This window comes from Acomys minous, assembly GCF_964271855.1.
Source record: "Acomys minous genome assembly, chromosome: 11".
In the NCBI taxonomy this organism is placed as follows: Eukaryota; Metazoa; Chordata; class Mammalia; order Rodentia; family Muridae; genus Acomys; species Acomys minous.
The window spans coordinates 71,881,431-71,903,559 of record NC_140492.1 but is presented as its reverse complement, the minus strand read 5'-3'; the positions used below and the strand labels follow the sequence as shown (position 1 = coordinate 71,903,559).

Sequence of the window (22,129 nt, the reverse complement as noted above, 5' to 3'; positions counted from 1 at the left end):
GCTTGCCCCTTTTTTAGGTCGAATTCTGTCTGTGGTAGAAATGAGGACCTTTCCCCCAGTGGCTAGTTAGCCACATTTGAAGCCATCTCCAAAAGGAGGTTCTTTGGGGCTTATTATCTTCTTTGAGGTAGGCTGGGTGTTGCTTGGAGTTAACTGTCTCATTGTCAATGAATCTTTAAAGTAATAAAAACATTTTAAAATTGTTGAGAATATCTTTAAGTGTTTCTCAGCAATTTGATATTCCTCTATTTAGAATTCTCTGTTTAGTCCTGTACCCTATTTTCAAATTGCACTATTTGGTTTGGTGGTGTTTAATTTCTTGAGTGCTTTATATATTTTAGGTATTATCCCATTGTCAAATGTAGGGTTGGTAAAGATCTTTTCCCAATCTGTGAGCTGTCTCTTTGTTCTGTTGACAGTGTCTTCTGCTTTGCAGAAGCTTCTCAGCCTCATGAGGTCCCATTTATTGATTGTTGATCTTAGTGCCTGTGCTGTTGGTGTTCTGTTCAGGAAGTTATCTCCTGTGCCAATGAGTTCTAGGGTCTTACCCACTTTTTCTTCTAACAGGTTTAGTGTGTCTGGTTTTATGTTAAGGCTTTTAATCCACTTGGACTTTAGTTTCATACAGGGTGATAAATATGGATCTATTTGCATTTTTTAAACAAGTAGACATTCTTAGACCAGCACCATTTGTTGAAATGCTATTCTTTTTACATTGAGTAGATTAAGCAACCTATTGCTGTGCCAGTACCATGCTGTTGTAATTACTGTTGCTCTATAGTACAGCTTGAGATCAGGTATCTTCCTCCAGAGCATCTTTTATTGTATAGGATTGTTTTACCCATTCTGGGATTTTTGTTTTTCCCATACATCAGTGACCTTCAAAATTCTATCAAAGAACTTCTACAGTTGACAAACAACTTCAGCAAAGTGGCAAGATATAAAATTAACATGAAAAAGTCAGTAGCCCTCCTGTATACAGATGACAAAAGGGAGGAGAAAGAAATTAGGGAATCCACTCCCTTAACAATAGCTTCAAACAATATAAGAATTGTTATTTCCAGTTCTGTAAAATATTGTGTTGGTATTTTGATAGGGATTGCATTAAATCGATGATTGCTTTTGGTAGGATGGCCTTTTTTACTATGTTGTTTCTCCTAATCTATGAGCAATGGAAAGCATTCCATTTTCTGATAGCTTCTTCCATTTCCTTATGCAAGGACTTGAAATTTTTTTCATATAGATCTTTTACTTGCTTTGTTAGATTTATACCCAGATATTTTATATTGTTTGAGGCTATTGTGAAGGGAGTTGTGTCCCTAATTTCTTTCTCTGCCCTTTTGTCATCTGTGTACAGGAGGGTCACTGATGTATATTATCACATCATTTGCAAATAGTGAAATTTTAACTTCTTCCTTTCCTATATATATACCCTTGATCTCTTTTAGCTATCTTATTGCTCTAGCTAGGACTTCAGTACTATATTGAAGAACAATGGAGAGAGTAGACAGCCTTGTTGTGTCCCTGATTTCAGTGGGATTTACTTAAATTTCTCCTCATTTAGCTTGATGATGGCTGTAGGCTTGCTGTATATTGCCTTAATAAGTTTATGTATGTGCCTTGTATCTCCAATCTCTCTAAGACTTTTAACATGAAAGGGTATTGGATTTTATCGAATGCTTTTTCTGCATCTAAAGAGATGATCATGTTTTTTTTCTTCATTTTGTTTGTATGGTTGATTACATTGATGGATTTCCTTATATTGGACTACCTCTGTATGCCTGGCATGAATCCTACTTGGTCATGATGAATGAGATTTTTAATTTGATCTTGGATTCGGTTTGCCAGAATATTATTGAATGTTTTTGCATCTATGTTCACAAGGGAGATTCATCTAAAATTCTCTTTATTTGTTGGGTCTTTGTGTGGCTTAGGTATTAAGGTGATTGTGGCTTCATAGACTGAGTTTGGTAGTGTTTCTTTTGTTTTTATTTTGTGGAATAGTTTGAGAAGAGTTGGTATTAGTTCTTCTTTTAAAGGTCTGGTAGAATTCTGAGCTGAATCCATCTGGCCCAGGGCTATTTTTGGTTAGGAGACTTTTGATGACTGCTTCTATTTTCTTAGGGGATATAAGACTGTTTAATTAGTTTGCCTGATCTTGATTCAGCTTTAGAAAGTGGAATTTATCAAAGAAATTGTCCATACCCTTTAGATTTTCAAATTTTGTGGCCTATAGGCTTTTGAAGTAAGACCTAAGATTCCTCAGATTTTATGAGTATCTGTTGTTATTTCTCCCATTTCACTTCTGATTTTGTTAATTTGGGTACTCTCACTTTACCTTTTAGTCAATTTGGCTAATGTTCTGTCTATCTTGTTGATTTTTCCAAAGAATCAGCTCTTGGTTTTGTTGATTCTTTGAATTGTTTTCTTTCTTTCAAATTTATTGATTTCAGTCCCGAGATTGACTATTTCCAGCTCTCTAGTCCACTTCGGTGTATCTGTTCTTTTTATCTAGAGTTTTCAGGTGTTCTATCAAGTTGCTTGTATGCCATGTCTCCAATTTCTTTATGAAGGTAGTTTTCATTTTAGCACTGCTTTCATTATATCCCAAAGGTTTGCATATGTCATGCCTTAATTTTCATTAATTTCTAGGAAGTTTTTTATTTCATCCCTCACCCAGTTGTCATTGAGAAGAACATAGTTCAGTTTCCACATGTTTGTAGGCTTTTTCTTAATTATATTGTTGTTGATGCTCTGTTAAGATGCAGTGGATCAGCTGATTTTTTTTGTATCTATTGAGACTTGTTTTGTGACCAGTTATATAGACAATTTTGGAGAAGATTCCATGTGGGCCAGAGAAGAAGGTATATTTTTTTCTGTTTTGGTGAAGTTATGTGGGTGTCTGTTAGGTCTATTTTATTCATGGCCTCTGTTAGCTTGATTATTTCTCTGTTTAATCTCTGTCTTGAGGATCTGTGAATTTGTGATAGTGGGGTACTGAGGTCTCCCACTATTATTGTGTTGGGATCGATGAGTGACTTAAACTTTAAAAGTATTTATTTTACAAATGCAGGTGCCCTAATATTGGGCCATAGATATTCAGGATAGTAATGTTATCTTGGTGGAATTTTTCTTTGATTAGAACAAAGTGTCCTTCTCAATATTTCATAATCAATTTTAATTGAAAGTATACTTTATCAGGTATTAGAATGGCTACTCTCATTTGTTTCCTGAGTCCATTTGCTTGGAAATTTTTTTCCAGCCCTTTACTTTCAGGTAATGTCTATCTTTGTTGTTGAGATGTGTTTCTTGAATGAAACATATTGGTGGATCTTGTTTTTGCATACATTTTGTTAGCCTGTGTCTTTTTACTGGGAAGTTGAGGCCATTTATGTTGAGAGATATTAGTGACCAATGGTTATTGGATCATTTTATTTTGGCATTAATGGTGATTGCGTGTGGCAGTGTTTGTTTTTGTTTTTGCTGATGTATCATTATCTGTATGCTGCACTTTCTTGGGTGTAGTTGACCTCATTGCAATGATGTTTTCTTTCTACTATTTTCTGTAGTTCTGGGTTGGTGTTTAGATACTGTTTGAATTTGGATTTGTCATGGAATATCTTGTTTTCTCCATCTATGGTAATTGAAAGTTTTGCTGGGTATAATAATCTATGTTGGCATCTGTGGTCTTATAGCATGTGGATGACCTCAGCCCAGGCCTTTTTGGCTTTCATGGTCTCTGTTGAGAAGTCTGGTGTAATTCTGATGGATCTGCCTTTATATGTTATTTGGCCTTTCCCCCTTGCTGCCTTTAATATTTCTTCTTTATTCTGTAGATTTACTGTTTTTGTTATTATGTGGTGGGAGGATTTTCTTTTCTGGTCTTGCATATTTGGTGTTCTATAGGCCTCTTGTATGTTCAAGGGTCTCTTTCTGTAGATTGGGGAAATTTTCTTGTATGATTTGCTTGAAGACATTTTCTGGTCCTTGGGACTTTGTATCTTCCTTTTCATCTACTACTATAATCCTGAGGTTATGCCTTCTCATGATGTCCTTGGATGCTTTGTGTCACCAATTTTTCTGTTTTAATATTTTCTTTGAGAGATGTAACAATTTCTTCTATTGTATCTTCAGTGTCTGAGATTCTTTCCTCCATATGTTTGAATCTGTTGGTTATACTTATCTGTTGGATTCCTTCTTCCTTCTTTAATTGGTCCATTTCATGATTTTTCTCAATTTGTGATGTTTTAATATCGTCTAATTCCATTTTCATGTCTTGAACTGTTTTATTTAATTCCTTCACCTCTTTGTTTCTGGTTTCTTGTTTCTCCTGGAGGGCTTCTACTCATTTGTAGAACCATCTTCAGATAATTTTTATTAGATGTCACTTTGATATGTTTCATCATTAGTGGGGGAGACCTATTTTCTTTAGGATTTTGTGTTATTTTGTTTCAATCTTGGGACTTGCAAATGTGGAATAGTTTATTTGTTGAGTTCTGGCTGTCTTTTTCTTTTCTTATTCAAGTATGTTTCTTGTTTTAATAAACAAAATTTCCAATGCTCAGAAGACCAGCTGCCATAATCTGCTGTTTGGCTATATGAGCGTTTTCTGGTGGCATATGCAGACTACACAGGGGAGAACATGTTTCCCTAGAATTCATGTGGCATAGGATCCTGATGGAAATTGGCAAAAGATGGAGATGGACATTGTTCAGGAGACTTCAGAGTTCTGATGCTGGAGAAATATTCCTGTTGGTGCTGATAGGTATGAGCATGTGCAACCAGGTTCTCTTATTTGGTGCAATAGATGATGTGACCAAGTCCTTTGGCAAATTAGGATCCACGGTAATATAGAAAGTCATTATCATGGAAACCCAGGAATCTGTACTTTAAACATAAGGCTGTGGAGTCTAGGCAGATGCTGAAAATAAAAAGGCCTATTACAAAAGCCATGTTTTCCCAGCACCCATGGGAATTCTCCTGGCAGTGAAGTCTCACCTATGACAGTTTAAGTGGTTTTCTAAACACATCATTCTTAGCTTCAATCTGCTGCAGTAATAAAATACTAGTACATAAAACAACTTGGGAAAGAATGAGAATGTTTCTATTCACAGTCCAGATTATAGGCCATTATTGCAGGGAAGTAACAGTAAAAGGAGCTTTAGGAATCTGGTCACATCATACACACAGTCAAAAAGCAAGAGAAAGAAATACACATACATGATCATTTGCTGGCTTGCTTGATTAAGCTTAGCTTGACTTAAAGGTTACTTAGTTTGGGACAGTCTGCCTAAACCATGGTGCCATCACAAAGTAGGTAAATTACACACTGAGACTCTCTTCTAAGATGATTCTATGTTGTGTCAAATTGTCAACTAAATCTTATCATCACATAATTTCCATAAAATGTGCTGAAATAAGACATTTTGTAGCCTCAGACAACAGATTTTATGACTTTCTCTACAGCAACATAAAACAGGCACTCTGAGCCTAGAGAGATAAAGCCACATGGTAAGAAGACAACAGTTATGAGGCTGTTTCAGGGGGTTTGTGTTCTACTTCCCCATCTGCATGTGCCATTGTGGATATAGGTGCTGAACCACATAGCACAGTAGTACTCGGCTTCATCCTCAGGCTGGACTCCTGTGATGGTGAGGGCAGCCTTGTCTCCAAGAAGGGAGCCTGTGAACCGGGCAGGAACGTCATGGACTCGATTGTTAGTTTGAGCTATCAGGCACTTGTGTACCTGGTAAGGTTTTTCTTGGATCCACCATGCAAAGTTCTTGCCAATATCAGCCCCAGTAGTTGATCCACAGGTGAGTGTGACTGTCTCTCCAAGAGATGTGGTTAATGAAGACTCTTGAATTACAGCAGCCTGGGAAATGAATCCTAAAAACGAATGAGAAATCGAGTGGTTTGTGGCAAGCAAAAGATGAAATTTATACAGTTCCCTGCCCATGTTACGTCCAAAAGGCCCCCACCTGTGCAGACAGCCAGGAATGCGATCAAATCAGATGTCCAGGCCATGGCTCTCAGGCTAGGTGTTTTCTTTTCAAAATTACACAGCCCTAAATAAGGTGGTGCCATAGAGTTTACTATAACTCCAAAGAAGGGCTGGGAGGAGGTCTGTTAATGCAAATGAGCTCCACTTCCATGCTGCTTATAAACTGTCAGGTCCAACACACAGATTTGACACAAGTTTTTGGTCATATGTTAATAAGAGCAAAGGTCACTCTTCATGTGTGATTGCCTTCCTAGAGATGTCTAATATCTGGGAAGAGTATCAGCAATGAAAATCATGCTCCACCAAGTATTCCTATACTCACATTGAGAATCAATGCACTATGCAGGTGTTGAATGACTATTAATATTTAATATTAAATTATTATTTTTGTTAAATCATCAGTTCCTCATTAAACAGCATTATACACCAAAAACCTCGCAGAGAGACCAGGATCTATCTAATTAGCCTATAGCACAATGTTATGCAATAATTACTCCATCTTAATCCTCCATGTTAGTATAGTTTCTTCCCACTCGAATTTCCCATATTACAATTGCTCTTAAATCATCTACCATGGGCGATTTGTTTCTCTTGATGTTCCAGATTTTCTCATTGCTCCAATCTCTCCTTGACCTCTGGTTCACATCCTCCAAACTCCACCTTTTTCCCTCCCAAATTCCAAGCTTCATCATTTTTATTAACCAATAAACTTTAAAATAGGTGGGGCAAAGTTTACAGCAGCACATGTATATATGGGAATGTGCTTAACTTAGCTGGGACCAGATCTTGAAGTCAGCAGTTGGCATTAAAATACATGCAAGCATCAGACCAACCCCAAACCTGGAGGCCAGTGTATAGGAGTGAATAAGAAGAAAGAAACAAAATAAACAAATGGGCTCATAATGAGTAAGTTAAGGGTGGGAAAGTGTGTTGAACTTCGTCTCTTTATCATACTTGTCACTTCATAGAATAGAATGAATGTATTTAGTATAATGGCATAAGTCTGAAAAATCAAATTGTCATCAAGTCACATTACCTGAGCCTCAGGATGAATGGAGTGACAAGAGCAGAAGGTGGCAAGGTAGGAAAGCCAATGGGTCTCTGATGAATTGCTGAAGGTAGCAAGCATTTTAAAGCAGTTCACTTTACAGTTAGCACAACTTTTTCAAATGGCTTATCATTTTGCTCCAGTCCGTTCATGCACTAACACATGGAAATATTAATACATTGTAGAAATATTCATGGTTCCGATAGCACAAATGTGTATATAGTAACAAAGAAATCATAATATACCTACATAATGATGCCCTGTACAGATGAGAAAGTATCAAGTGCATATACACAAAACATATAACTTAGATTTAAAATCACATTCTCAGATATTTGGAAATTATTTCACCATATATGTGCATGTTTTTGAAAAGATTAATTCAGTTTCAAGCAAAAAGGTAGATAGATGACTGGATCCAGGCTCTGTTGTATGAATGACTATGTAGGGAAAATTTAGGGTGATAGAATACTTTTTACTTGTTTATGTATATATATAATGTCTGTGTGTGTGTGTGTGTGTGTGTGTGTCTGTATTATTGGAAATTCTAAATTAAAGTTTTGTGGTATTAACTAATGTGTGTGTACTTCCAAAACTTTTCTTTAACATGGGTGTATATTTTATAAATATTCTTGCTCATTAAATTTCATATATATTTGAAAGTGCTGTTAACACAAAGTATATATTAAGACTTCTTCAAAAAACTTATTAATACCACAATAAAAATGGGTTGAGATTCATATCTCCTGCTTTCTGTTTGTGTTTTCCCCTGACATATAAACATCACTAACTTAATATCAATATTTGAAGTCAAGGTCTAGACCCTGTGGCAGGAAAGCACTGATTAGGATATGGGAAAGCAGAGCCATTTTTATCATGCAACAATGAAAATAAAATGTGGACTAGAAAATCAAAATAAAAAAAACCTGTCTACTGGGCCTGTCAACAGGAGAATACTGGCTGTGAACAAAACATAGAGATCACAGAGCTTCCAGAACTTGTTGGTTAGAGAGTAAAATTTCATATGTGTGTGGACAGACAGATGCTGACCCTAATTCTATTCTTCACAGAATGGAGAAATTGTACTTCTATCCACCTCTTGATACACAATTAGGAATATTTCTATCACCTTGTGGTTGAGTGGATCCAGATGTTTAAGTGAAATAAACTGCACCTGAGCATTTGAGCAGTGAGATGAACAAGGGAGTGGCTACATGCTGATGTCTCTGTATCTCCAGAAAATATACAGTGTGGGCAGCTAAGTCCACACAGCTTGGCAGAGGGAACTTGAAAACGGTATGAGAGTAAGTGCAGTAGAGACCAGAGTAGATTGTGGATTGCTATTCCAAGTGTGCAATGCACAGTGGGAGTTAAAATCTGCTGATGTACTTGTGACTTTAGGGAAGAACAGGAGGAAGAGAAAACACAGACCACAGCACGAGAGACACTGATCCTGATCTTACAGAGGAGCAACACTGCCCTGACTTAGGTCTCATTGTTTCCACTCCTGAGGGCAGACCCAGGGAATTTGCTGCAAATGTGTTTCCAGCATGATTGTCCCTGCTTCTCCTTCAGCCTTAATGATTATGGTCATCCCACACACAGCTAATAGGCTGAAAGTTGATCTACATCCTTGGGACCTCACAGAAAGCAGTGGGTGAAGAGCAAGGTGAAAGTCTGCTAAGAGAGTCTTTGAAGATCTGCTTAAGAGAGTCTTCCAGGCTAGCAAAGATTCAGCCATTGATTTTTAATCAATGAGCAAATGGTATCTCTTCTATGCCAAGTGTTTCCTGAGTAAATCCTCAGTGATTCATTTACTGAAAACATGGTCTGCCTCACAGTGCCACCTGCTGTTCACAGGACACACAGTTACCTAGGTTCAGAGGCAATACTCATTTTCCCCACTCACAAAATCTTTGCCTGTACTGAAGCAACCATCGTCTAATTTTTAAGGTTTGCAATCCCTATATTCTGGGCACAGTTATGTAACTTCTCACACTGACAGTGCTCTTCTCTGTGGGTCCTTTTTGCTGTGGATTATGGAAGCATAAGCAGTCTATAGCCTTCAACCACCACCTCAGTCCTCAGAGCATTTACACTGTGAGAGGATGGTCCAAAGAGGCCCAGTGCTCTGTGCTGGGGATTTGTCCCTGAAAGGCAGCAGCTGCTGTAACACTGTTACGGGTCAGTGAGCTAATGGACAGGGTCCAGTGAATTTGAACATGTGAAGTGTGTGAAGATTTCTGTTTACTTATTTGATCAGGCAGCCCTACATTTATTTTCAACTCTATCTTCTTTAGTTATTTTTGCTTATATATATTATTTTTAATTTTGAGAATTTATTTACAATTTTTTTTGTAGATTAATCTCAATGCTTTGTGGATTTTACATTATCCAAGTGTTTAGAAGAACAAAAATAATGGTTTTTGTAACCAAAGAATTAGGTTTAAAAATTTTTTAGAATGACATAAGTACAAGTTTGTTAAGTGACAATCATTTGTATAATACTAAAGAATGAACTGCAAAGAAATGATCCTAGATTGAGATTAATGTTTTAATGATCATGTGTTGAATGTTAAAGAGAAAATTGCATGTTGTGTCCAGCCCTATTGTGCAATACATGATTGTGTGAAACTGTACTAGGAGACAACTTACCTCAGATGAAGTACTGGAAATTCTCATTCTCTTAACTTTGATAGGACTTATTTTTGACATAAGACATGATCTGTCTTCAAAATTACCCACTTCAAATTGAGAAGAGGCTCATGTGTTTATAATCATAGAGGAAACTGAAACCCTCCTTGGCATTTCCATGCATTTTTACTTGATTCCCTATTCTTAGAATGAATCCTGCTTTGGAAAAGCGGGGGCCTTCTCTGGAGATACATTTAGCATTCCTAACCAAATGTAGTACATTTGATAGTGGGTAAAATATGACGCTTGGAGTATTAAAGCCATAAGGCTAAGTAAGATATTGGAATTAAAGATTACCCTCTTCACATGGTGTATAGTTATTTTCAATATGTGTATTTCCCTTCCCAAGCTGAAGACACTAAATTTTCAGCCTACAAGATCACTCTGTTCAGGGAGACAAGGGATATGGAAAGAGACATCATGAGCATTAACTCTTTTCTCTAATGTTCATAAATAGCACAAGCCATCTATGATCCCATTTTGGGTACAATTAATTATAGTAGCGCAAAACATATTTCAAGGACATACAGAATTTCACTGACCTATAAAATAACTCAGATATGAAGAAACCATTTATATGTGATTCTTTTGCTAAAGACTGTGTCCGTACACATTCAAGGATATACCTGACAACCTTGTCCAGTGACTAAATATCGGAATCATTTGTAACTTGCAATCAAGATAATGATTGCAGTTGTCTCCTGTGGTCCTACATTTTTCTCATTTAAGGTTTATTCCAAAGTAGCGAGTGTGTGTGTGTGTGTGTGTGTGTGTGTGTGTGTGTTGTGTTTGTGTGTCTGTCTGTGTGTTTGTGTGTATTGTAATGGAAATGATATCATCAATTTCCTGAAATTTATATATGTTTGTCATTGATAGATAGAAAAATTATTAATTTTGTGTTTATTTTGAATCATTTCTCTTTGCTGAACTTATATATTGTGGGTTCCTTTCTCCAGGAGGCTAGGCTGATAATCTTGTCACTGAGCTTTTTTCAGCCTTCTGGAGGCTATCTGAAGAAGGCTCTGTCCTGAGACCCTGTCACAAAAAAGGCCCTCTGGGCAGGGAGTGATCTTTCTGGCTTGATTCTACAGCTTGAGGGGGCTCAGGGCAGCCATGATCAGCCTGGGCTGAGACAATGTGAATCCACGTCCTTCCCAGTGGGTGAAGGGGGCCTCTGACTTGTGAACATCTAGATAACTGACTGCAATTCATTAAAATAAAGACAGTCAAGAGTTGAAGAGCTAAATTTTAATTCCCTAAGCTTAATGATAAAAAATGACAAGGACAGGAAGCTACAGAGGGAGAAATGTGGAGTGCCCTCACCAACACCCCAACATCTGGGGTTTTAAACCAAGGGTACCTGAATAGTAGGAGACGCTCCCAGGATACATCCTGAGGCTTGTCTCTGGGCCATGTGTGATATGTTTACTTCAAAGGGCCTGCTTTAGATACCTTTTGGCTTAGTGTTTGCTTTTGAAGTATCCCTACAAGGAATTATCTTTTTTAACACATTTGGGGCCTGATGGGTTGTTTTTTAGTATGGAGTATGCTCACCTATGTTTGAGCATGAAGCTTACCAGAAGGGAGCATCTCCTTAGCCTACAGACAAGGGCCTACAATATATGGGCTCCAAACATTTTGTCCTGTGTTTAGAGTTCCTTATGTAAGAAATCCTCATCTGAGAATAAAAATAACTTTACATCTTTTCCTATTTATAACCCTTTTATTGTGTTCTCTTGACTTATTGCTTTAGGTAAGACTATGAGCACCAAATTGAACAATAGTGTAGGGTAGCTATTCCTATCTTAAACTTATTATTGGTGGAAATGTTGATGGGTTTCTCCACGAGAATTTTTTTTACTGTTTTATACTCTTTTTCTCTACAACTCCTCTATACCTTTTAAAAATTTGTACTGTTGGGCTTGCTTAACACCTAGTATGGCTAGCAAAATTAACCGCATGTGGAAATTATTTAAATACTAGGAGGATGTGAGTACATTAGGATGAAGGAGTCCATGCCATTAAACAGTTATAATGATGTAATGAAATGAATAAAAATGCATCTTGGCCACAGAATGAGAGAAAAATCTTTGCCAGCTATACACATCAAAAGAATAGTTTCTAGAATATTTTTGAAAAGTAAATTAATCACAAAGAAAATAAGTAAGCATATTGAAAATGAGATAGTATGTGAACAAAAAGGTATCAAAAGTGGTTATTAAATGCCTTATAAAAAGTTTTCGACCTTCATAACCATCAGGGAAATGAAAAGTAGAACCATCTTTAGATTTCATCTCACCTTAGTCACAATGTTGATCATCAGAAATCCAAGGGCAGTAAGTGATGGCATGGAGGATGGGAAAGAGAAAAATCTCAAGCACTATTAGTGGGAGTGCAATGTCTTTCTACTGACAAAGAGCTAATAAAAATGAGATACAGGAATAGATCCAAGATAGCAGTGTGGTGTTTTCATGGTATCTGAACAGCAGGACATCAGTGAGAGCACAGAAACCAGCATGACCTGCTGTGGAACCTAAAACCCCAATATCTGTGTCTCCCAAGTGAGATGAGAGCTCATGTTGTGGGGAAATCTTAAGTGTAACCTCAGGTCACCTGGGTAAACTGAGAAAATTTCTCGGGCTCCCACAGAGTGGCCTCAGCCTAAGGCCACACATCTGCTCCCACCACTTGTGGTACTGGTGTTGCACGGCTCCAACTTTGAGGCACCCACTCTCACTGCCACACAGAAGATAACTTCTCCTACTGCAGCTCTCAGCCCCAACCTTGGACCTTCCCATGGAATTGATACCAGGGGTGTGAGGATCCATCTTCAGGTGTTCACTTTCACAGTCACGGGGCTTGTGGCACCAACCATGTACCTTAATGTGGAGTGGATATCTTCTGATCTTCTGGGATGGGTGCATACAGGTCCAACCTCAGGTGCCCACTTTCATCAACCTGTGGCAGATATTCTGCAGCTTGAGGCCCCAACCTCAGACCTTCCCATGGAGTGGATAATCTTCTGGTACCAGGGTGCATCTCTAACCTAAGCTCAGGCTTCCTGATTCAGTGAGCAGTGTTTTAGCACAGTGCTTGAGCACAGTCTCTGGGCAACTAGACCTCATTAATATTGAAACAAGAAATGCAGTAATGGGGAAGCCTACTCCAGGACTTCCCTTGGCAAGAGCAGGTACTGAAGAGCCCACTGGTAGCCTAGACCACACATCTGAGGAGGTAAGATCATACATCTTAGGCAAGTCTTGAGAACCACCCACACTCCCACCAAGTATACTATATGCATTGTCGTGTGTTGGTGCAGCATTTTTGCAGGCCCCTAGGTCTAGATCTGTCATCCTTGATGGTGTCCTTGTTTAGCTATTGAACTCTCTGTGTCCTTCCACCCCTCATTCTTCCAAACCACTCTAGGCACTGCACCATTGACTTGTAATTCTTCCTTATCTGTGCCTATATTTCAAAGTTTTGGAAGTTGGTTTCTCAAATTTCATGAATGTTCATTTCCTTTTTAAAAAATTGTTCATATACTTTGCTTATGTAGACTAGATTCTCTCCTTTGTCTTAGAATCCCGATAGTATCTCTTCTTCTTGACTCATTATACTTTAGTGCTACTCTTTTATTTTTCCCACTGGAATTTCACTTTTCAAATTCCATCTTCAGTTAATCTTGAATCCTGTTCAATATTTCTGTTTATTACATCTGGTGTTATATTTAATTTCCATCAAACTTCTGTATGTGTGGGTTTTTTAATTTTTAAATTAATTTATTCTTGTTCCATCTCAATGGTTATCCCATCCCTTGTATCCTCCCATTCTAATCTCCCTCCCATTTTCCCCTTATTCCCCTCCCCTATGACAGTTCCTGAGGGGGATTACCTCCCCCTGTATATGCTCATAGAGTATCAAGTCTCTTCTTGGTAACATGCTGTCCTTCCTCTGAGTGCCACCAGGTCTCCCCCTCCAGGGGACATGGTCAAATGTGAGGCACCAGAGTACATGAGAAAGTCATATCCCATTCTCCACTCAACTGTGGAGACTGTTCTGACCATTGGCTAGATCTGGGTAGGGGTTTAAAGTTTACCACCTGTATTGTCCTTGGCTGGTGCCTTATTTTGAGCAGGACCCCTGGGCCCAAATCTGCCTACCATAATGTTCTACTTGTAGGTTTCTAGGACCCTCTGGATCCTTCTACTTGGCCATTCTCCCATGCTTCTCACATCCAGAGTCTCAAAGGGATGTCCTCCCCTCTGTACTAGTTTGCATTCCCACCAGCAATGAAGGAGTGTTTCTCTCTCCCCACATCCTCGCCAGCATGTGGTGTTGCTTGAATTTTTGATCTTAGCCAGTCTGATGGGTGTAAGATGGAATCTCAGAGTTGTTTTGATTTGCATTTCCCTGATGATTAAGGAGGTTGATTTGCATTTCTCTGATGACTAAGGAGGTTGAGCATTTCTTTAAGTGTTTCTCAGCCATTTGATATTCCTCTGTTGAGAATTCTCTGTTTAGTTCCATGCCCCATTTCTCAATTGGGTTATTTGGTTTGGTGGTGTTTAATTTCTTGAGTTCTTTATATATATTGGATATTAGACCTTTGTCAGATGTAGGGTTGGTGAAGATCTTTTCCCAAGGCTGTCGCTTTGTTCTCTTGACAGTGTCTTCTGCCTTACAGAAGCTTCTCAGCCCCATGAGGTCCCATTTATTAATTGTTGACATTAATGCCTGGGCCATTGTGTTCTGTTCAGGAAGTTGTCCCCTGTGCCAACATGTTCCAGGCTCTTCCCCAATTTGTCTTCTAAGTGACTTAGTGTCTCTGGTTTTATGTTGAGGTCTTTAATCAACTTGGATTTGAGTTTTGTGCAAGGTGACAAATATGGGTCCAGTTACATTTTTTTACACATAGACATCCAATTAGACCAGCACCATTTGTTGAAGATGCTATCATTTTTCCATTTAATGGATTTGGCCTCTTTGTCAAAAATCAAGTGACCATATGTGTGTGTGTTCATATCTGGGTCTTCGATTCGACTCTACTGATCAACCAGCCTGTTGCTATGCCAGTACCATGCTGTTTTAATTACTATTGCTTTATAGTACAATCTGAGATCAGGTATGGAGATTCCTCCAGAGCACCTTTTATTGTACAAGACTATTTTTGCTATTCTGGGTTTTTTATTTTTCCATATAAAGTTCAGAATTGAACTTTCAATGTCTTTAAAAAATTGTGTACATATTTTGATAGGGATTGCATTGAATCTGTAGATTGCTTTTGGTAGGATGGCCATTTTTACTATGTTAATTCTCCTGATCCATGAGCAAGGAAGATCATTCCATCTTCTCATGTCATCTTTAATCTCTTTCTTCAGAGTTTTGAAATTTTTTTCAAACAAGTCCTTCACTTGTTTAGTTAGAGTAACTCCTAAATATTTTATATTGTTTGTGGCTAAATAAAGGGTATGGTTTTCCTAATTTCTTCCTCTGCAAGCTTGTCCTTTGTGTATAGGAAGGTTACAGACTTTTTTGAGTTAATTTTGTATCCAGCCAATTTGCTGAAGGTGTTTATCAGCTGTAGGAGTTCTCTGGTGGAATTTTGAGGGTCACTTATGTACACTATCATATCATCTGCAAATAGGGATAATTTGATTTCCTCCTTTCCCATTTGGATACCCTTGATCTCCTTTTGTTGTCTTATTGCTCTGGCTAGAACTTCGAGTACTATATTGAAGAGATATGGAGAGAGTGGGCAGCCTTGCCTTGTTCCCGATTTTAGAGGAATTTACTTGAGTATCTCACCATTTACTTTGATTTTGGCTATTGGATTGCTGTATATAGCCTTTATTATGTTAAGGAAAGTGCCTTGTATCCCTGATCTCTCTAAAACTTTAAACATGAATGGGTGTTGGATTTTATCAAATGCTTTCTCTGCATCTAAAGAGATGATCATGTGGCTTTTTATTTTCAGTTTGTTCATGTGGTGGATTACATTGATGGATTTCCATATATTAAACCATCCCTGCATGCCTGGAATGAAGCCTACTTGGTCATGATGAATGATATCTTTGATGTGTTCTTGTATTCGTTTTGCAAGTATTTTATTTAGTATTTCTGCACCGATGTTCACAAGAGAAACTGGTCTGAAATTCTCTTTCTTTGTTGAGTCTTTGTGAGGTTTAAGTATCAATGTGCCTATGCCTCACAAAATGAATTTGGTAATATTTCATCCATTTCTATCTTTTAGAGTATCTTGAAAAGTATCGGTATTAGCTCGCCCTTGAAGGTCTGGTAGAATTCTGCACTGAAACCATCTGGCCCTTGGCTTTTTTTGGTTGGGAGACTATCAATAATTGTTTCTATTTCTGTAGGGGAAATGGGACTTTTTAGCTTGTTTATATGTTCTTCACTCAATTTTGGCAAGTGAAATTGATCAAGAAAATCATCCATTTCCCTTAGATTTTCAAGTTTTGTGGCCTATATGCCATCAAGGTAGGATCTTATGATTCTTTGTATTTCTTCAGTGTCTGTTGTTATGTGTCCCTTTTCATTTCTGATTTTGTTGATTTCAATACTGTCTCTCTGCCTTTTAGTTAGTTTGGCTAATGGTCTCTCCATCTTGTTGATTTTGTCAAAGAACCAGCTCTTGGTTTTGTTGATTCTTTGGACTGTTTTCTTAGTTTCTAACTTGTTAATTTCAGCCCTGAATTTGATTATTTCCAGACATCTACTCCTTTTGGGTGTTTCTGCTTCTTTATTTTCTAGGGCTTCCAGTTGTGTCGTTAAGATGCTTATGTGTGATGTTTACAATTTCTTTTTAAAGGTACTTAGTGCTATGAATTTTCCTCTTAGCACTGCTTTCAATGTATCTCACAAATTTGGGTATGTTGTTCCTTCATTTTCATTGAATTTCAGAAACTCCTTGATTTCTTTCTTTATTTCTTCCCTGACCCAGGTGTCATTTAGCAGAGAGTTGTTTAGTTTCCACATACGTGTAGGGTTTTTGTTATTTCTGTTGTTGTTGAATTGCAGCCTAAGCCCATGGTGATCTGATAGGATACAAGGAATTATTTCAATCCTCTTGTATCTGTTGAGGCTTGCTTTGTGAACTAAGATGTGATCAATTTTGGAGAAGGTTCCATGGGGTGCAGAGAAGAAGGTATATTCTTTCTTGTTTGGGTGAAAGGTTCTGTAGATATCTGTTAGATCCATTTGACCCATGGCATTGGTTAATGATGTTATTTCTTGGTTTAGTTTCTGTTTCAATGAGTTATCCTTCAGTGAGAGTGGGGTGTTAAAGTCTCCCACTATTATTGTGTGGAGATTGATGTGTGGTTTAAGCTTTTTTTTTAGCAGATCTTTTACAAATGTGGGTGCCCTTGTATTGGGAGCATAGATGTTCAGAATTGTGATGTCATCTTGGTTGACTTTACCTTTGATGAGTATGAAGTGTCCTTCCCCATCCCTTTTGATTAATTTTGGTTGAAAGTCTATTTTGTTCAATATTAAAATGGCTATGCCTGCTGGCTTCTTGTGACCATTTGCTTGGAATATTTTTTCCACCCTTTTACCCTGAGGTAATGCTCATCGTTATGGATGAGATGTGTTTCTTGAATGCAGAAGAATGTTGGATCTTGTTTATGCACCCATTCAGTTAGTCTGTGTCTTTTTATTGGAGAATTAAGACCATTGATGTTGAGAGATATTAATGACCAGTTACTGTTAAGAGTCTTAATTTTGATGTTGTTTCCAGTCGAGTGTTTGTAATTGTGTTTTTGCTATGGTATGGTATAGTTATCTATTTCCTGAGTAGTTTTGGTTGTAGCTTGACCCTTTGGTATGGAGTTTTCCTTCTAGTACCTTCTGTAAAGTTGGATTTTTGGCTAGGTACTGTTTGAATTTGATTTTGTCATGGAATATTTTGTTTTCTCCATCAATGGTTATTGATATTTTTGCTGGGTAAAGTAGTCTGGCCTAACATCTGTGGTCTTTTAGGGTTTGCAGTATCTCTGTCCAGGCCCTTCTGGCTTTGATGGTCTCTGTTGAGAAGTCCGGTGTAATTCTGATAGGTTTGCCATTAAATGTTATTTGGCCCTTTTCCCTTGCAGCTTTTAATATTTTTTCTTTGTTCTGTATGTTTTGTTCTTTGATTATTATGTGACAAGCAGTTTTTTTTTTCTGGTCAATTCTATTTGGGTCCTGTGGGCCTCTTGTATGTGTATAGGCATCTCTTTCTTTAGATTGGGGAAATTTTCTTCTATGATTTTGTTGAGAATAGTTTCTGGGCCTTGGAGACTGATATCTTCTCTTTCTTCAATGCCTATTTTCCTCAGATTTCTTCTTTTCATGGTGTCCTTAATTTCTTGGATGTTTTGTGTCAGGAGTTTTCCAGATTTGCCATTTTCTTTAATGGTTGCTTCATGATCTGTGATTGTATCTTCTTGACTTGTGATTTGTTCTTCTATCTCTTGGATTCTGTTAGAAAAGCTCACCTCTTTGTCACCCGCCTTCTTCTCTGAGGTCTCATGTTCTCATTTTTCTTCTGTCTGTGTGTTTATCATTGAATCCATTTTCGTCTTCAGATCTTGAACTGATTTTTTTATTTCTTTCATTTGATTGAATATTACTGAGTTTCTTCCATTGCCTCTTTATAGGTGTTCAGAGCTTGAACCGTTTTATTTATTTCTTTCATCTGGTTGTTTGCATTTTCCTGAAAATTTTCCAGTTCCACTTTATGTGCTTCTTTTATGTCTCTCACCTGTTTGGCTGCGTCCTCTTGTATTTGATTACGAATTTTATTTGTTTCCTCCATTAATATCCTCATTACTAAGGATTTGAGGTCATTTTCTTGTGTTTCAGTTGTATTTGAGTTCTCTGGGTTGTTTTCTTAGGGATAGCTGGAGACTGGAGACGCCATGTTGTTTTGGGGTTTGTTGCATATGCTTTTAAGCTGCCCTTTATACATCTTGCTGTGTTTGTTTTTGTTGGGTAGCTTCCAGAGTTGGATGGAGCGAGTCTGATGACAGACTCACTTGTTTTCTCATGATTTCCGTAGGCTGGAAGCTCTGATACTTCACTGGTGTGGATTGCAGGGGGCTAGTCCTATCATTTATGACTTTCACAGCCAGTGAGCCTCAGATCCTTTTTGCTGTGGGTCCTGCAATTGTTCTGGGTCTCTGAATGAGGCCAAGGAATCCCCAGCCTTCTGGGTTACCTGTCAAGTCCAGCCAGGGACACTGGGCCTGAACCACGTGTGGAGCTCAGCTAGATTCTCAGGGCCTGAAATGCCTGCTGAGCTCAGCTAGGGATTCTGGGCCCAAAATGCACACAGGGTCCAGCCAGGACTTTTGTGCTGGGACTGCGCACCGATCTCCGCTAGGGGTTTTGGCCCAAAGTGCGTGCTATGATCAGCTATTGACTCAGGGCCCGAACTGTCTGCCCAGCTCAGCCAGGAATTCTGGATTCAAACTGCACACTGTGTCCAACCAGAGTCTTAGACCCGGGACTGTGCCAAAGGCTCCCCTAGAGTCTTTGGGCCCAATCTGTCTGCCAAGCACAGTTAGGGACTCTGGCCCCAAACTGCACGCCAAGCTCCATCTGAGTCTCCAGGGCAGAATGTGCACTGAACTCAGCCAGGGACTCTGGACTCACACTGCACGCTGAATTCAGCCTGGGACTCCAGGCCTATACTGCTTGGATAGTCCAGCCAGAGTCTTGGGGCTGCAGAGCCTGTGCACACAGCTCAACTAGAGTCTCTGGGCCCAATCTGCCCAGCAAGTCCAGCTAGGGCTTCTGGGCTGAATCTGCGTGCTGACCTCAGCCTGCGTCAGTGCCCCAGAACTGCCCACTGAGCTGACCTAGTGTCATGTGCAGAACTGCTCATTGAGGAGAGCTAGTGCCTCCGGTGGAACTGAGCACTCCACCCAACCTGCGTCCCAGCAGGAGAACTGCCAATGGGCTGAGCTGGTGCCTAGTGTTGAACTGAGTGCTCTGCCCAGCCTATGTGACAGCAGGGGATCTGTGGCTGCATTGAGCTAGTGCCTGGGACAGAATTGTTTGCTGTGCTGAGCCAGCGTCTCCAAGGCACTAAGCACTGAGCTGAACCCAGGACTCTGGGGCTGAACTGTCTGCCGAGTCCAGTTTGGGTCACAAGGCACCACGCGACCCAAATCCTGTCCAGAGTCCCCTCTCCCGCAGCAACTCCTACCAGCCACCACACTAATCACCTCCACCGGGAGGCTCAGAGCAGCAAACCTCAGCCACTGCCGCTGGTGCTGCTGGTGCTGCTTGTGCCGCTGCCTCTGCCGCTGCTGATCCAATCGGAGAAAATCTGCATTCCTCCCATGTGCAGGGGCACACAGGTCCTCCGCACCCTGGACCCTCCGAACCGGGGAGCACTCCTGCTGCCGTAGTATGGGACCTTACTGGCTCAGAAATCTGTGCAATTCCCTGAATTGTTCACTGGAGCTTCCAAACATGATCCACACTGCTCAACACCATCTTGGATTTCTGTAGGCTCTGTTTCTTAACAATTAAACTTTATTATACAACCCAACTAGCTTACACAAAAAGGAAAAAAGGTTAAAGGGAAAAAAGAGTGAACCTTCCGGTATCCATTCCATGGGACGGGTCCTTAGGTGTCTCTCTGGTCTGCGTGCTGGTCCAGCCTGTTCTCTGATCCACGTGCACTCCTGTATGTGTTTTCATTGGCATAACTGTATTGTTTATCCTCCTTTAAGTATTTCTCCTTAATTGATCTATTACTTTGTATGTTCTTCAAATTCTATGAATTTTTGATGAAGCTTATAACATAGAGAGGGAGTATCAGGGAAAGCCAGGATTCATTATATCAAACATGATGGCCTGATTGCGGGGCTCATGCAGCAAATTTCAGAAAATAGTAAACTGGCCTCCTGCAGAAGCCATGGTTCTCCACAACCTTTGGAAAATTTTCTGGCAGTGAAGGCTAACATATTGTAAGTGACTTTATGAACACACCTATTCTGGTTTCATTCCATTGTAGTATTCATATATAGGAAATGAAACAACTTGGAAAAGAAAGAGCATGCTTTATTTACAGTTCTGGATTAAAGTCCTTTAGTGCAGGGAAATCATAGCAAAGAGAGCTTCAGACATCTGGTCACATCACACACATTCAAGAACCAAGAGAGGGAAATATGTATATGAACACTTACTGGTGTGATTACTTGCACACTGCTTGAATTCAAGATTATATAGCTCAGGATGCTTTGCCAAAAACATGGTGCCACCCACAGTCTTCTTCCCACATCATTTAGAACATTGCTCAGGCCATCCTGAAGTCAATAAACTATATTTGGACAGTCTCTTATTTTGCAATTCTATGATGTATCAAGTTTTCAACTAAAGCTTGTCATAACATCACTATCATAAAATGTGTTGAAATAAATCATTTTGTAGCATCAGAGAATAGGTTTTATGACTTTCCCTACAGTAGGAGAGAACAAGCCCTCTGAGTCCAGAGAGATGTAGCCACATGGTAAGAAGACAACAGTTAAAAGGTTGTACCAGGGGTTTATGTTCTACTTCCCCATCTGCATGTGCCATTGTGGAAATAGTTGCTGAACCACAGAGCACAGTAATACTCTGCCTCATCCTCAGGCTGTGCCCCTGTGATGGTGAGGGTAGCCTTGTCTCCAAGAAGGGAGCCTGAGAATCTGTCAGGAATCCCAGGGACTCGGTTGCTGGTGCTACTTATGACACCCTTGTGTACGTGGGAAGATTTTTCTTGGACCCAGCTGGCATAGTTACTGGTTGTAAGGGCCCCAGTACTTGAGCCACAGGTGAGTGTGACTGTCCCTCCAGGAGATGTGGTGAGTGAAGTTTCCTGAGTCACAACTGCTTGGGAAATGGCTCCTGCAAACAGGTGAAAAAATAAAGTAGTCAGTCACAAAGCAAAGGCAAGATGTGCAATGTTGTATATGCACTGCATCCAAGAAAGACTCCCTGACCTGTGCAGTGAGCCAGGAGTGTGAACAAAAGAGATATCCAGGCCATGACTCACAACAGCTATGTTCTTTTCAAAAGAGTATCAGACAATGAGGAGGGCTTACTATAACTCCTAACACAGGCAGGAAGAGGGGTGTTAATGCAAATGAGCTCCTCTTTAGGCTTCTTATAAGCTGTTATGTGAAAGCTACTCAGTTGACAAAAGTTACTGATTACATTTTAATAAGAATCAAGGTCAGGAACATTATTATTTAGCTGTCCCTGCTTTTCTAGAACCATATACTTATGCTGCCAATGACTGAGGAAGACATCAGGAATAATAATCATGTTACACTATGTCTTGCCTTACATCATTGCAATATGCTGGCCAGTGTATAGGTTGAATAAGGAAG

At 39.3% G+C, this 22,129-nt stretch overlaps 2 gene segments (V, D, J or C); both read right to left on the bottom strand.

Annotated features, from left to right (window-relative positions):
• LOC311609387 (immunoglobulin lambda constant 6-like) overlaps window positions 1-22,129 on the bottom strand; it is a 463,931-nt gene that overhangs the window by 161,042 nt on the left and 280,760 nt on the right.
• On the bottom strand, window positions 5,540-6,062 carry LOC311608824 (immunoglobulin lambda variable 2-like). The segment is given in 2 exons: window positions 5,982-6,062; window positions 5,540-5,889 (listed from the first exon to the last, which is right to left on the bottom strand).